Source organism: Hemitrygon akajei, chromosome 2 (assembly GCF_048418815.1).
Source record: "Hemitrygon akajei chromosome 2, sHemAka1.3, whole genome shotgun sequence".
In the NCBI taxonomy this organism is placed as follows: domain Eukaryota; kingdom Metazoa; phylum Chordata; class Chondrichthyes; order Myliobatiformes; family Dasyatidae; genus Hemitrygon; species Hemitrygon akajei.
Window position 1 is genome coordinate 99,281,345 of NC_133125.1, and position 15,036 is coordinate 99,296,380.

At 39.4% G+C, this 15,036-nt stretch overlaps 1 long non-coding RNA gene across 1 annotated transcript; it reads right to left on the reverse strand.

Annotated features, from left to right (window-relative positions):
• Positions 1-238: 238 nt before the first annotated feature.
• LOC140737622 (uncharacterized) lies at positions 239-9,277 on the reverse strand. Its single transcript, XR_012101201.1, has 4 exons — positions 9,163-9,277; positions 8,687-8,797; positions 1,900-2,007; positions 239-582 (listed from the first exon to the last, which is right to left on the reverse strand). It is a non-coding gene; the product is annotated as an uncharacterized lncRNA (long non-coding RNA).
• Positions 9,278-15,036: the final 5,759 nt, after the last annotated feature.

Here is a 15,036-nt window from a genome sequence, read left to right on the forward strand (position 1 = left end):
AAAGTTCAAAGCAAATTTATTACCAATCTATGTATAAGTTACCATATGCTAACTTCAGATTCATTTTGTTGCGGCCACTTATAGCCAAAAAAAGAAACACAATAAAATTTTACGAGAAACAATACATAAGGAGATAAAGATTGACAAACACCAAATTGAAAAAAGAAGACAAACTGTGTAAAGAAAAATAATACCGAGAACACAAGTTGTAAAGAATCCTTGAAAGTGAGCCTGGAGATCTTAGAATCAGAGTAGTGGTGAATGAAGTCATCCACACTGGTCAGGAGCTTGTTGGTTGTAAGGTAATAACTGTTTGTGAACCTGGGTGTGTGCGACCCAAGGCTTCTGTACTTCCTACCTGATGGTAGTAATGAGAAGAGATGATGGTGGCGGGGGACTTTGTTGATGGATGCTGCTTTCCTGTGGCAATGCTCCATGTAAATGTACTCAGTGGTGGGGAGGGCTTTGCTTGAGATGGACTGGGCTGTATCCACCACTTCCTGTAGCATTTTCCATTTCTGGGCTTTGGTGTTTCCATACCAGGCTGTGATGCCAGCAGTTACGATACTCTCCACTGTGCACCTATAAAAGTTTGTCAAAATTTTTAGTGACATATTGGATACTTACAAACTTCTAAGAAAATGGAGCCTTGTTTCCTAGCAAGAAACATAGTCTGGTACAGTAGGGCATTTGCCAGTCAGTCAAAAACAAACTGAAGATGTTAGACTGCTGAACTAAAGGATCTAGAGCAGGAAGCTTGCTGATGCTATTGGAGATTTCTGCCTAGCAATGTCTATTTGAACTATTTTTGAAAGTAGAAGAATGAGGGGAGACTTGATAGAGGTATATAAAATTATGATGGGTATAGATAGAGTGAATGCAAGCAGGCTTTTTCCACTGAGGCTAGGGAAGGAAAAAAAAAACAGAGGACATGGGTTAAGGGTGAAGGGGGGAAATGTTTAAAGGGAACATGGGGGGGGGGTGCTTCTTCACACAGAGAGTGGTGGGAGTGTGCAATGAGCTGCCAGATGAAGTTGTAAATGTGGGCTCACTTTTAACATTTAAGAAAAACTTGGACAGGTACATGGATGAGAGGTGTATGGAGGGATATGGGCCAGGTGCAGGTCAGTGGGACTAGGTTTGGCACAGCCAAGAAGGGCCAAAAGGCCTGTTTCTGTGCTGTAATGTACTATGATTCTATGGTTCTACTTTTCACTGGTGGTACCATTCCAATATTAAACTTCCTACAATGTTTCTATAAGCATGTGACACAGCTTGCATTTTCCTTCATATTAAATCTTTGTCTCAGAGGATACGTCATCAAGCTACTGTATGCTTCAGTTGATGGATGTGATGACACTGTGTTAGGTATAGATTTTACTGGTGAATTCAAATTAGAATTAGAATCAGAATCAGGTTTAATTTCATGAAACCATAAAACCATGATATGTAGGAGCAGAACTAGGCCACTTGGCCTATTGAATGTGTTTGATTTATTATCCCTCTCAATTCTATTCTCATGTCCCCATAACCTCTGATGCCCTTAATAATCAAGAACCTATCAAACTCTGCTTTAAATATACCCAAAGATTTGGCCTCCACAGATTCACAACCCTCTAGCTAAAGATATTCCTCCTCCTCTCCATTTTAACAGGACATCCTTCTATTCTGAGTCTGTGCCCTCTGGCCCTTGACTCTCACACTCTTGGAAACATCCTCTGCACTTCCACTCTACCTAGGCTTTTCAATATTCAATAGGTTCAATGAGATCCCCCCCTCATTCTTCTATACTCCAATGTACAGACCTAGAGCTATCAAATACTCCTACAATTGACATAATGTAATGAAATGTGTTGTTTTGTTGCAGCAGTACAGTTAAAAAGTATTATGTTTCAATACCTCCAATAGGACCACAACCTTGTCTTTTTTTGTTGGCTTGCATGCCGGAGAGCTATGTTGGCTGAAGTCAGGGCTTTCTGCTTTGTCTCTTGGTAGGGTCACGCATGCCTAACAGGTCAAAGGGTAGAGAACAGAATAAGAGTGAACAACCTTTCCTCCAGGCTTGGGGGTTCAGTTCAGAGCTAATAACCCTGACTGGTAAAACAAAATTGTTACGGAAACAGCAATGAAGAGTCCTTCTGCACCTGAGTGCAATGGTATGACTGACAGTCGTGAAAACCAAGGGGATGCTACTGACACGATGAAGGAGGCCCTGAACACTGCCAGAAATGGAGGACCTTCATTGCTGCCTAAAGCGCCAGCCGCATAACAAGCAGTAAGTATATTACAATAATTAATAAGTAAATAGTGCAAAAGAGCAAGGGTGAATTAGTGTTCATGGATCATTGACAAATGCATGCTTCAACCTGCATCCTCCTCTGCTACCAGTTTGAATCTAAACATTAAGTATTAATGCTCTCCACCACCTTCATCTATGGTGCTCTCGTAATAAATTTAATTGAAATGTGGCTAAATAGTTATATCCATTTGCAATAGTATTTTCTACAGTGCACATTGAGACTTAAAACTTCTTTAGTGGAGGTCTGTCCAATGAAAAGATTTACAGCAGAGAGGTATGTAAAAATATTGTATCCCAGACAGCTTCCACACAGTATGCATGAGTGTTCTGGGAGCTAAGACAAAATATTATTCATCCGATTTCAAATTAATGGATTCAGAGAGATCATTATGTAAAGTACTTAATGGAATAGAAAAATTAGTCCTAGTCAGTACTTCCAGATATGGCAAGATGGTAGGACAATAGGTTTATGTTCAAGATGGTGGATGATAAGCTCAGAATAATTGCAAAGATTCTTTGTACTCAACAGCTGACAAGATTACATCCGAAAAGCGTTTGTAATCAGAATGTAAAAGTCATTGAAGATAGTTAGATGAACCAATAGAAAAATTGTAAGACTAGCTTTCTAGAGGATCAAATCAATTAGCTAAAAGACCAGCTTGTAAATACCAATATTAATCAATGTCTATATTTAATGGTTTCTTTTATTACTTCAATGACACAACTTCCACTGGACACATTTGTAAAATTTAATTAGAAAGGAAAATCATTCAATCATTAATTCCAAAAAAAAAACAATTTCTAATTTACACCATAATGCAACTCAGGAGTGCAGTATTATAATGTTGATTAATGTATCTGAGATATGAAAGGAGGAAATAAGCATAATATGGGCAATTTGTCTTTTCTGCAGTGGGATTTGAACAATATTAATTTGATCACCAGTCCACAAATTGGAGGTCATTAAATAAAGCATCAGCAGTTATAAAAATCTATTCAAAACAAAGATAACTGATCGTATGTCTTCATGTAGCAGTGAAACAACTAAATATGTAAAACGTAAAAAGGTGAGAAACCACCCCAAAAGAATCAAATACAGAAGCATAATTTCTAGAGAGAAACAGAGTTAATACTTCACATTGATAACCTTTTGGCAGAACTGCTGAAAGTTGCAATAATTGTTCTGATAACCCAATGTTGGTAAAATCTCAGGTGACAACAAGGAGGGGTACAGGAGTGAGATAAACCATCTGGTTGTTGCCGTCACAACAACCTCACTCTCAATATCAGCACGGCCAAAAACCTGATTTTGAACTTCAGGAAGTAGAAGTCGGGAGAACATTCACAGTGCTTACTGAAGAGTCAGCAGTGGAAATGAGAAGAGGGCACGTCCTGGATGTAGAGATCTTTAATGATGGATCCAATTACCTTGAGGCACTGTATTTTGAAGATTTCCTCAGTGATGTGATGGGTTGAGCCTGTGATGGAGTTGAATGAGTCTACACACCTTCACAGCCTCTTGTGACCCTGGGCATTGGAGCTCCTTAGCTGTCAGAATGCTCTCCATTATACACCTACAGAAACTTGCATGTCTTTGCTGATATTACCAAATGTTCTTAAACTCCTAATGAAGTAGAAACACTGGTGTGCCTTCTTCATGATATTATCAATTGGTTGGACCCACAGTTCACAGTGGGGACATAGGGCTGGACTTTGAGAGATAGGACACATAGGACAGTTAAAAAGCCTTGAATATACTCCAAAGCTATTACATACAGTACTCACATTGGAAGAAATAGCAGATTGCAAAATTGACTTGCCAATTGGCTATCAGAGGTACACCTTATGCTAATAGCCCATCCCTGGAAATGGAGAATTATAGAACTGTCACCTTCTTAGACAGTAATTTCTGGCGAGACTTGTTAGAACATAAGAACTACTGGCGAAGCAACCTGATAATAATTCTGTCCAGCTTCACGTTACACTGAAGGAGCACCTTCACTTCAAGTGACAGCCGTCGGTTCTAATACCAGATGTCCCCTAATACCAGTTGTTGTTAATGTGCATTTTACCTTGGGAAATGTTTAGTCATACTTTGGCTACTAATGCTAATATTGTCATCTCAAAGACCCGTGAATGTTCCAACGTATCAAAATAATCTTCAGCCTCCACCACACATTTCCTAATGAGAATCACACTTTATGTTGGATTAACAAAAATGGGAGAGAGCTTCAGGAAGCTTTGGTCAATTCAACCAATTTTCTGTGCTCTCTTTTGATCAGGCAATTTGCCACGGATTGTATGCCAGAGGAACTCAGTTTATACACATTGGCAGTCCTGAAACACAAATGTTGTTCAAGGTGAATTCATGGTGTGCTGAAAACAGCTCAGTGTTTTATTTCAGTAGCAGAGGCAACATGTGGGTTGCTGCTGGGTGGTAAAGATACTTACAGTACCACAACCAACGGCTCATCAAATCTGTCCCAGAACATAGCAATAGCTCACAAGATTCAAAGCCAAACAATCGGGATTTTGAAAGGAAAGTTAAAATTACAATGAAAAAGCTTGGGGGAGAGAGCAATTGGCATTTGGTTAATCAATATGGATACATGTGTTTACTTTTCCATTTTTTTTCTCAAATTCTTATCATCCATGAGTTTTGGGGTTTAAGTGATGAGCTGAGAATATTAAGTGTATGTACAGTGTAGTTTTCTGGCCAGGAGGGTCTGGGTTGTTCTCTTTAGGTCTAGCAATCAAATGTCTTCACAGACCCAAGATTAGCCAATACTTGCAATATTCCTTATTCTACCATAATATCCTTGGCCATCTCCTCAAAGCACACCTGTTTTCCATAGTTACACTTGCATGGCTTCTGTAACCCATCCTCTAACCTCTACAACTTATCTCCAAGCACCACACTCTATCCACAGGCTTCGAACGAAACCCCGAACTAAACCCCAGTTACAATCTGGCCCAATTTCCATTGACCACTCTGCCTATGACCTCTCCTCTATTTGGTCACAATCACTACCCCTCAGTAGGAAAATCTCCTCACATGATAACAGGCTTCTATCTGCTTCCATCTGAGATCCTGTGGTTTAGATGTTCTGGTCAGACAACAAGCCTCTCAGCAGCTTGCACAAAATTTATAAAAGGAATCCCACTGTTAATTATAAACACAAGAGATTCTAGAGATGCTGGAGAAAGAGGCAAGGGTAACAGGATTAGGAACACTTGGTTTTTGAAAGATATTGAGGCCCTGGTTAAGTAAAAGGAGGAGGATAATAGCAGGCATAGGTGTATAGGAACACATAAGGCTTCTGAGGAGTGTAAGAAATGCAGGAGAACACTTTAGGAGGAAATCATGAGGGATAAAAGAAGACATGAGGTTGCTCTAGCAGACGAGGTGCAGGAGAATGCTAAAGGCTTCTACAGATATATTATGAGCAAAGGCAAGGGAAAGAATTGGTCCCCGGGAAGATCAGTGTGGTAATCTATGCACAGATCTGAAAGAGATGGGGAAAGTCTTAAATGGGTTTTGATTATCTGTGTTTGCTCAGGAGATGGACACAGACTCTAAGTGAGACAATGCTACAGCGGTCATCGACCCTATACAGATTACAGAGGAGGAAATGCTTGCTATCTTGAGGCAAGTTAGGGTGGATAAATCCTCAGGACCTGACAATATGTTCCTTTTGACCTGTGGGAGGCTAGTGCAAAAATTGCAGTGCCTTGAGCAGAGACATTTAAAACACAAGAAATTCTGCATATGCTGGAAGTGCAAAGTAACACATGCAAAGTGCTGGAACTCAGCAGATCAGGCAGCATCTATAGAAATGAACAAAACAATCGACATTTGAGGCTGATATTTAAAACGTCCATAGCCATGGGTGAGTTGCCGGAGGATTGGATGATAGCCAATATCATTCCATTGTTAAAGAAAGACTCTAAGTTATAGGCCAACAAGCCTGACATCAGTAATGGGAAAGTTATTGGAAGGTATTCTAAGGGACTAGATACATAAATATTTGTATAAACAGAGACTGATTAGGGATAATCAACATGGTTTTGTGAGTGGTAGGTTGTGTCTAATTAATCTTATAATGTTTTTTGAGGAAGTTACCAGGAAAATTGAAGGCAAGACAGTCTACATGGACTTTAGCAAGGCATTTGATAAGATCCCGTGTGGGAGGTTGATCAAGAAGGTTCAGTCGCTTGGCATTCAACATGAGGTAGTAAATTTGATGAGATATTAGCTTTGTGGAAGAAGCTAGAGTGTGGTTGTTGATGGTTGCCTCCCTGACTGGAGGCTGGTGACTAGTGGTGTGCCACAGGGATCGGTGCTGGGTCCATTGGTATCTTTCAACTATATCAACGATCTGTACCATAATGTGTAAACCAGATCAGCAAACTTGCAAATAACACCAAGACTGGCTGTATAGCGGACAGTGAAGAAGACTCACAGATCTGTACCAGCTGGTAAAATAGGCCGAAATATGGCAGGTGGAAAATAAAACAGACAAGTATGAGGTGTTGAACTGAGGAGTGTGGTAGAACAGAGGGATCTGCAAATACAGATGCATAATTCCTAGAAAGTGGTACAACAAGTAGATAGGGTAATAAAGAGAGCTTTTCGCACATTGGATTTCATAAATCGGAGTGTTGAGTACAGGAGTTGGGATGTTATGTTGAAGTTGTAGAAGACTTTCGTGAGGCCTAATCTGGAGTTTTCTGTGCATTTTTGGTCATCTGCCTACAGGAAAGATGTAAATAAGATTGAAAACTTACAAGGATATTGTTGGGACTTGAGGATCTAAGTCATAGGGAAAGGTTGAATAGGTCAGTCCTGCCAAAGGGTCTTGTACCGAATCATCGACTCTACTCTGTTCCATATATGCAGCCTGGCTTGTTGATTTCCTCCAGCATTTTGTGTGTGTTGAATAGGTTAGGACTTTATTTTGAGAATGAGGATTTTTGAAAGGAGATTTGATAGGAGTATACAAAATTATGAATAGTATAGATATAGAACATAGAATAGTACAGCACATTACAGGCCCTTCGGCCCACAATGTTGTGCCGACCCTCAAACCCTGCTTCCCACATAACCCCCCACCTTAAATTCCTCCATATACCTGTCTAGTAGTCTCTTAAACTTCACTAGTGTATCTGCCTCCACCACTGACTCAGGCAGTGCATTCACCAACCACTCTCTGAGTGAAAAACCTTCCTTTAATATCCCCCTTGAACTTCCCTCCCCTTACCTTAAAGCCATCTCCTCTTGTACTGAGCAGTGGTGCCCTGGGGAAGAGACACTAGCTATCCACTCTTGTGGTAAATGCAAGCCATCTTTTTCCACTGAGGTTGGGTGGGACTATAACTAGAGGTCACAGGTTAAGGGTGAAAGGTGAAGGATTTAAGGGAAATATGAGGGACAACATCTTCACTCATAGTGTGGTGGGTGTGGAAGAGGCTGCCAGCACAAGTGGTGGATGTGGGGTTGATTTCAACATTTAAGAGAATTTTGGATAGATACATGGATGGTAGGGGTATGGTGGGTTCTGGTCCAGGTGCAGGTCAATGGTTCAGCACAGACCAGATGGGCCAATGGGCCTATTTCTTTGCTCTTGCATTCTATAACTCTAAGAGACTTTGACTCTTCAGCTATCACCTGCCCTACTTTGTGTTTGTAGCACGCCTTTTTAATTAAAATGAAATAATCTATTAATAGAAGAAATTAAAAGGTCATTTAGGGATGGGTTCATAAAGATTGGATCATGATGATGAGAGGAGAAACAAGCTGTATAGTAATGGAAGGCCATTAACAATGAAGACAAGACAAAGCTTGTGGTTTTCAATGATTAACAAGCACTGCTTTGATAGTGATCGGGCATTTGCAGACAGATGTAACCATTATTAAACAATAAAGTAAATTGCATGGCAAAGCTGCTGCCTCAAGTCTACAATAATGTGGGTTCAGTTCTAGTCTCAAGTCCTTTGTGTAGTGTTTATATATTCTCTTTTGGATAATTTGGTTTCTCACCATGTCCTCATGTTTCTCCTACAGGTTCAGGCCATCCCTTCCAAAGTTGTAACAATGTACCCTATCCAAGCCTTTAGGTGTACTATCACCTTTTGTTGGTGAATCTTTCCTGCTTTTTGCAGCATGAGATCTTCTGCCTTCTTTTCTCTTTCCCACCTCTCCATCTCTTCTTCTGGAGACCTGTGCATTTTATACACCCATTTATGATGCCAGTCACTGATCTGAATGCAAATATTGCCTAACTTGCTGAATTGGAGAATCATTGCGTCATTTAGCACTGAAGCAAGTTATTCATCAGTTAAACATCAGTAACTCATCTATAATAATTCCATATTCCGGTACCTGACCTCCTACTTTCTGTCCTGTAGTGGTTGAAGTGCACATCAAGATACTTCATAAATTTCCCAAGAATCTCTGTCTTCACTCCCCCCAAGGCAAAGCAAACTGGATTCCAACCTCTGCATGAAAAACATCCCTTCATCAGTGTTATGATTTGTAACTTCAAAAAATTAAACTCATTCAAAGGAAGGCACAGGAGCCTGAAAATACGGGTCTAACTTTAAGCAAGGTGTGCACACGTCATGTGGTAACATAATGACATATGCAATTCATGTTTTATTTATACAGATAACCCGTAACGAATTATTTAAACAGACAAGACTGCTTAATCAAGCAAATTATATACAAGATTACTCAAATATTCCTGAAGTATTAGTTACACAACAATCAGTTCCTCAAAAATCCCCACAACTGACCTTAAACCCATGACCTATATTTCTAGACACTACTGCAGTAGAGAAAAGTTTCTTACTAACCACCTCACCTCTTTTGACCATTTATAGGTTTCAGACATTCAGCATCTGCAGTACTTTAATTCCATCACTGTACAATCAATTTTGAGGAAAACGAACATTACTTTATCCTAGGTACAGTGCAGCATGCATTTTGAGCTATGCTTCTGTAAGCTCTAATCTTCTTAGGTCAGGCTTCGGATGATAAAAATGGAATTTGGCAAAAAGATAGAGAACACTATTTCTTAATGCCCTGGCAGTACAAAAGATAAAATACTTACAGAAGCTCAGGGGAGTTTAGGTAGCAGCTAGGATTGGCTGTTGAATTTGCCAACTATCTATCTTCTAAATTTTATCAGTACTTAACTTGGCTGCCAACCACAATGCATCACTGTAAGTGAAGCAAAGCTGACAAATCATCCATCTCAATTCTGTGGCACCAAGCCGAGAAGTATGAGAAATAGTACAAAGGTGTTTCAGAAGTTACGGGAGGACACTGGTACCATCACGTAACTCTGTCTTGTTCAGAGAAGGGAAAAATCAGGTGGGAATCTGGGAATAAAGGAGAAACAGAGATTTGACTGTTTGAATACACAAAGGATTAAAAACAAGTGTGTGGTTAGAAAAAGTAATCAATAGAGTAACAAAAAGTTAGCTTTCCTAAACTGGAATATACAAAGGCAAGAAAATTGTTTCTTTTATGTAAAGACTTTTTTGAGTTTGATCCAGAGAATTGTACTGATTTTTGTACAATGTTCCACAGAAAGAATAGCTGGGGGATAGTGAAGGTGGCTTGCAATTGTGGGAAGTTGAGAGGCTTACGATGAGACACATTGCATAAGCCATAGCTTGTATTAAGTATGCACAATTGAATGGAGATAGCAATCAAGACAATAAGATGGATTCAATTAGGTAAAGAAGGAGAACATATTTCACCTTGTCTCCTGCATTAACCCAGAAACTGAGACTATGGTCATCATCATTAAATGCCATGTCATATGACGTGGGCAATCATGGTCCCATGACCACAATTGTTTATGACAATTTTTGCTGCAGAAGTGATTTGCCATTTCCTCCTTCTGGGCAGTGTCTTTACAAAGATGGGTCACCCCCAGCCATTATCACCACTCTTCAGGGATTGCCTGCTTGACATCAGTGGTCACATATCCAGGAATTATTGTGACATGCACTGGCTGCTCATACGACCATCCACCACCTACTCCCTTGGCTTCACGAGACCCTAATCAGGGAGGGGTGGGGGAAGGCTAAACAGGTGCTACACCTTTTCCAAAGGTGACCTGCAGGCCAGCGGAGAGAAGCAGTGCCTTGCATCTCCTTTGGTAGAGACATATCTGCAAGCCCGACACCCAATCTGCACCCCGACTCCATAATTAGTGTTATGAGAGCATGATACTAATATTAAAGCAAAGCTATTCAAAAATAATGATACATCATTAATTTTGTGGTTGTAGAAATTGGGAACTTTGACCCAGAAAGCTGGAAGATCCATTGCAAATATCAGTTCTAAAAGCAGTGGGCTTTTGTGAACTAACTTTACTGAAGGTTATGGGGCAAAGGTAGTGATTGTGGTTCAGAAGAACTGTGAACTAACCTGATTGATGAAAAAGTCTTGAGAGTTTAGATGTCTTTCTCCTTTTGCCATGGTCCTGTGCTATCATGGCCTTTGCTGAGCTTTGCAAAAATGCTCTCGTTAGCCTTGTGAATTTTAGCTTGCATAAATCCTTTTGCCCCGCGCTGATATCATGGTATCAGAAATTAGCTGGTTTCTCACATCCCACCAAATCCTTTTCAAAATCAGTTTCCCTATAAGGTTCTGCAAAGTCTTACTCCACCCTAACCATGTATTTTAAATAGGCATTACAGTTTACATCATTTTTTAAATTGTAGGAAAATGAGTCAGGTAAATGATGACGCTGCATTACAATTCCAGAGATAAGGAATGATAATGAACAGCCTTTCAGCTGGGGTGGTGAGGCTGGGATTCCAAATCACTTCTGAGGTCTCCACAGATGAAACCTGTTTTACTTAGACATTGATAATTAGTTACATTTTTCAATCATATGTTTGTAATAGAACAGAAACAAAAATGTATTAATAGCATAGTTCCTGTTCAGTACGCAATAAAAACAAGACAAACATTAAAAAGTAGAGAATTGTTTGCAATGTTTGAAATTGTTTGTAATGAGGTTCTGTTAAAGGGGTTTCAGCCTAATATATTAACCTTGCTTTTCTTTCCATGGATATTGATGGCCCACTGAGTGTTTTCAACACATTCTACTTTTATTCGTGAAAACGTATAATCTCTCTTCGCAAAGAAAGATTGTGGATCGCTAATAGGGTTTGCATTTTTATTGGCAATACATAGGAAACATTTCTTTTCAGAGCAATAGGGACAAAGTCCAAGCTCAGGAAATCCCAGTTTTTTGGATGGCATCACTGATTAAACAAATTCAAGCCAGAAAGGAATTCCTATGCGTTGCAGATGCTGAATTGGATTCATATTAGATAAATCAGTAGTTACAAAGAATAGGAGACCAAAAATTAGCTAAGGCTAGGAACAAGCCTGTAATTGAATGAGATCAGATGAACTCTCAAAACATTATAACATTCGCCGGGTTTTTTCGAGTAACTTGTGTTTTATGTTTTTGCTTTACCTACCTCAAAAATGTAAAAAAAAATTATTTCTATCAAACTGGTGATTTCTTTTTCCATGATTACATGCCATACAACGTCATAGTCAAGTTTAACAGTACTTCCACGTTATATCCACTGCCCCTACAGATGAAACACAGGATACCGTTTGAATTGTATTAACTTTTTCTTTTATTTGCACTCTTCCTTTAAGGATCTTAATACTTGTACTCTTGGAATACTCTGCCACTTCACCACATTAACAAGTCTTAAGAACAATAATTTAGATGATTATGTGATCCTCAACAGAGTGTAAGAATGTTAGGATGTGACATAGGTTCATTCACCAGACTGTGAGCCTGCTGAACACCCTGCCGTCACCCAGGACTCACCACATGAAGTGCCAGTAGCATTACAGCATTTGCTTTTTAACTTGTGTCTTAAATGCATTTTAATTGCTAATGTATTTGTGGTAATATTACTGTGTTGTGTTTAAGTTATATGCACTGTGTTGAGCAATTTAGTCTGCAGGTGTCAATACCTCCAGTTGAACTTTGTCTTTTTGTATGTTTTCCCCCTAGCCATCAGTTTGGGGTTTTGTATTGCCATGTGCTCTTGTTTGTTTTCATGCCCCATATGGTCCTGTCCCTGTTCCTGTTCTACTCCGGCCCCTGTATTATTGAGTACCCCGCCTCTCACCTGTTTCTCATTATTACCTGTTTTGCTGCCACTTCCGTCTCATTGTGCTCCACCTTTCATCTGCCTCTCTGTTTATTGCTCAGTGTATCTCAGTCCTGTGTTTTCACCTCTTTGTTGCCGGATTGTGCCAGTGAATTTTCCTGAGCCTTTCCAGCATTTGTATCTGAACTCTGTCCGTCTGAATATTGACTCTGACTGTTTCCCGATTCTGGTTTTTAGATTTCTTTGGATGTTTTGGTCTCTGCCTGAACTTTGACGCTGACTTTGTTTGCACCTCGGGATTTGTTACTCAATTAATATCACTGTGCACAGTCCTGGGTCTGCGATTGGATCCCTGCTCCAGTGTCCTGACAGCCAGAACTCTGTGTCACTTGGCAGTTGACATGTACAGGATATGATTGAAATGACAATAAACTTGAGCTTGAGGATCCAAGCACTTCTTTTCAATGTATTTTGTTTCTGCATTGAACTTCACAACTTCAGTCTCTCCCTTCATAAGACTTTCAGTATTTCCCCTGTATTACATTGAACCAAAAATCTTCATTTCATTGTTCTGTTATTTAGGAGAATGATAGATGACCTAATGAAATGTACAAAATGCTATATTCTGACTAAAGAGTCTAATTATTGGTGACAATCTAAAAACCAATGGCAATGCATTTAGGATGAACTTAGGGGGAAATGGATGCCAGAAGCTTTACGGAGGCTCAGTGAGTGATTTCATTCTGAAGAAAGACCCATAGAATATCCATAGATTTACTGTATATCCGGAAATCGTAAGCTGGGGCTACGTCACGATGGTGCTAAATTGCGACTCCTTTGCGTTCATCTACGAAAGCAACAATTTCTACCTTTGTTGTCTCTCCTTTTCCCTTTCAGGGTGGATGGGGTTCTGTTGAAGACCCTGCCTTAGAGTTACACTCAAACTTTGGTTCTTTGCGGTGCTGGGACCCACTTTCTGAGTTTCATGACTGGCTGCTTTTTGATACCCTAAGGATGAGTGATGCCCTAAGGATGGAATGGCAGAGCAGATTCGATAGGCTAGATAGCATAATCATTCTCCTATGTCTTATGGTCTAAGGTGCCTCCAAGATACAACAGGAAAGTCAAAAAGGAAAAGCTGCATCTGTAATAAAAACAGAAAATGCTGGAAATATTCAAGGGGTCAAGCAGCATCTGTGAAAAGCGAACTTGAAATATTAGCACTGTTGATTTTCCACAGATGTTGCCTGATGCTGTGTGTATCCTTCACTTACTGGTTTTAATTCTGTAATTACAATATTTTTAACTTTATTTTGAATTCAATAAAAGGGTTTGTTGTTGTCTGCACTGATAATGCGATTAATCATCTTGGAAAGATAACTCTTACCATAAAATATCTTCTTGATGGCCTTTGTCCTCTCTTTCCAAACACTGCAGGATGGACTGCTGTCTGAGAAACAACTCTAGGGCCAACATCTATAACAACTGAAACGTATCTGCCATCAAAAGAATGTCTTCCTCTTTAATTAAAAAACATTGTTTTTTTTAATTTCAGATTTGCAATTGTTTATTTGCTTTTTATATCATTTCATTTCCAACGTAGCAACATAGGTTTTTGTCGCCTCATTGAGTTTGCCACCAGTTTAAGACCAGGCCCAGGAGTGAATAAAGATTAGATTTGATTGCAGAATTGACTCATATATCAGATTATATTAGCACCTTCAGTAATAATTACCTATTAAAATCCAAATAAGTTACTGAGTGAATTAATTAAATCTTTCTTGTTGGCTATCAAAAAGTCAGGCAATAGAATTACTGCGAGCATAATTAAATTTAAAAATTAATTATAGAAAAATATAATGGATGGGATTAATTGGTGAAGTAAATAAGATGTTCAATCACATCATGGCAATTCAAGATTAAAAGCTTGCTGATATTGAAGCAGATCTTGTGGTGAAGAGCAAGGGCTACGGCTTACTGCTGACATCCAAAAGAAATAAGGACTTTCCCTTTACAGTCTTCTCAGCAGGTGAGTTGGAATGGGATCACTTGAAGTGACCAAAACAATTCCCACCCACAAGAGAGGAAAAGAACTGCCAGCCAGCCAAGTCAGATATACAAAAACATTCAAGCATACTGGAAAGCCTTAGAATGACAAAGAACATACGGTAAATAACTGAAAAGAGTTCTTTAAAAAAAAAGCTAGATCAATGTTAAAACATCTACAGATTAATTCTATCTACATCAAAGTATATTTTCCATGAAATGTTTGAAACCTGTTACATATCAACTGAGGAGCCACTGTGATTTAGAGGATTCCTTTGAGATTTTGATCTTATCTTTACTGAGTCACTGTTACTGATTTTCATACTTCGGCCTTTCGAACAGAAGCATCATTGGGGGAAAAAAAATATGCATTTTCAGTGCTCTGTGTATCTTGGCTTCCGATGTTCTAACCTCTGGCCTCAGTGATTTCATCACAACATGGGCTTCAAAGTGTGGGACTATCATTGGCTTCTTACACCAGTCCACTGCATCCTAATGTAAACTTGAGGAGCAGCATTTCAGCTTTA